A 2447-nucleotide genomic window follows, 5' to 3' on the forward strand; every position below is an offset into this window, starting at 1 on the left:
AGCTCCAAGCGTTGGGTTGTGGAGGATTGTTCATTTAGTCCATGAAATTATTCGCAAAAATTGTAGAGCACAGCTGTCGGAGAGTAGCGGCGCCAGAAATCACGCCAGCGTCCACTCAACCGCAAAGGAATTGTTGTTGTCACCCTCATAAAAAAATAACTGAAAGTGTATTTTAAAAACAATTATGGCACATACTCACATTGACATACTGTTAAGAAAAAAATACTGTTTGGACTTTTGTAATGATTTAGGGTTTTGTTTATTTCAGTTTTTTTTAGGTTTATCTTTAGATTTCTGTTAATTCTGCCCATTATATTAGTAAAATTATTCTGGTTTCTGTCATGTTAGTTCTTCTAGGTTTATTTTACCACCGGTAAGTCTTGTTTAGTGTTTCCTTTCTGTCTGACTGAGTGTTTAGGATCCATAGCCTGTTTCCAGAGTATATGCATGATCCCTGATAAGATTGTTTGCTTGATGGTTTTGACTTTGGACATGTTTTTGACTCAGCTTCAAGTTTTTTGCTCGGGATGTGTTTTTGCTTTCTAATATACCTGTTTTTGACCTTAGACTGTTTTGGGTTTTTCAAATTTTTAATTTGCCCTTTTCTTCCAGTCTACTTTTCATGCTCTGGTTTTCTACCAACATTTAATAAATAACCTCCATAACTTTAAGATTCTGTTTGTGTGGTTTGAATTCTGGGTCCACATTTTTGCAGTCCATTACATCTTTATAATTACAGGGTTACGTCAGTTCAGCTGTCCTTTACCCACTGTATAGACTACGGACATATCAATAATTGAAATAGAAAAATAAAGTAATTAACAGGAGACATGATTTTTTTCAGGAGTGCTGTCCTTCAATATGGAATGTGGGACCAAATCCGAGTAGACCATGGAAAAGAGTTCTACTTGACCCTTTTCATGCAGGAGAAATTAGCAAGATACAGGACTAACACGGAGAGACAGCCGTATCTGCAAACCTCATCAAAACAGGCGAGTTGCCCTTTTGTCCTTTAAGCAATGTGTATGCTGATATAGACTACTTTAAAATTTTCAAATCCTTTTCTTTGAACACATGTTTACACCTTAAAACTGGCATAAATGGGGCTTGCCATCCTTGGTTGTGATTGGAAACAGCCAGATTGTCTTTTAAAGTGCCCCGCTTTTTCCTTTATCCCTTTTAATACATATTTTGTCTTCTTGATTAACTTAAAGTTATGAATTTGTCTCGCAGAAGCATGGCTTCATGCTCAGGCACAACCACTTATCTAAAGTAGTTTGGGCTCCATACCTTTTTGTAAGAATGCAAAAATACATATAATATCTCTCTACAAAACTCTCTTGATATTTGTTTTTATTTCTGATTTCTGATTAGGAAATGGTAATAGCTGAGGAAAATAATTGCAAGAATTAAAGTAAATGTAGAGGCTAAGCCAAAGCTTTAAGCCCCTGAGGTGGTACACAAGGGTAAAGTTGACACGCCGATTACTTAGCCGCTTAATTAAAATGAGAGCCGTCCTTGATGTTAGTGCAGGTAATCCATTTATTTCCATGACTCGGTAATTTTGACAATAACACCGCATACATTGTTTCTGCGATCCACATAGCTTTCACTTCTGTATCGGTAGTATTGCGTTGCGTTTGCGTTGGGGTCAAAAACTGTTTCCCCCTTTCGGGTGGAACACACCTGTCTTCATCAACACCGGATCATACTTATATANCAGACAGGAGTCCTGACAATGAATGTCTGAGTAATCCTTAGGAATTCTGCTTTCTGATGCCCGAGTCCCTCATATATGACTTTTAAAATTAGCTTCCAATGTAAAATTTCAACTAGTTTGTAAATATCCTAGATTTCCTGGTAAATTACCTTTTAATCTTTTTGATTTGGCTATGCATTTAGGCTCTAAAACTTGAACTGGAATTTAATCAAGGTCAAGATACCTGTGTTATCGACCAGAGATAAGATACTGACTGCTCGTTATCTCTAAAAACGAATCTACTTAAAGCACCGGAGCGATCTCTTTAAGTTAACTGCAATCATAAGCGAGAGGGAAATGGCAGCAGCATTCATGCGATGCCTTTCTATTCTTGTTGACCACTTAGTGCTTTACAACACAAACCACAATAACCCACTGGCACTCATAGATGCACAGCTTTTCACTCAATACACACTGTGAAGCATTTAAAGAGCTCAGTGATTGCAGTAGAGACGCTAAATTGTCAGAAAATATTCACACTCTAATCTTTGTTTCCTTCCAGTTGTATAAAACGACAGGAGACAGAAATGTTGCCTTTTCTTTAGCATTATTCTGGGATCATTTTTTTTTTTTTCATTAACCAACTGGAATAATACTAATAAAGGAGAAAGTCGAACGACTCTGCATCACGTTAGAACCTTCAGTTTGTTTCAGGGACATTTCTATCTGCATATTTTTCTACTGTTGT

This window comes from Cyprinodon variegatus, unplaced genomic scaffold, assembly GCF_000732505.1.
Source record: "Cyprinodon variegatus isolate N-32 unplaced genomic scaffold, C_variegatus-1.0 Scaffold863, whole genome shotgun sequence".
NCBI lineage: Eukaryota > Metazoa > Chordata > Actinopteri > Cyprinodontiformes > Cyprinodontidae > Cyprinodon > Cyprinodon variegatus.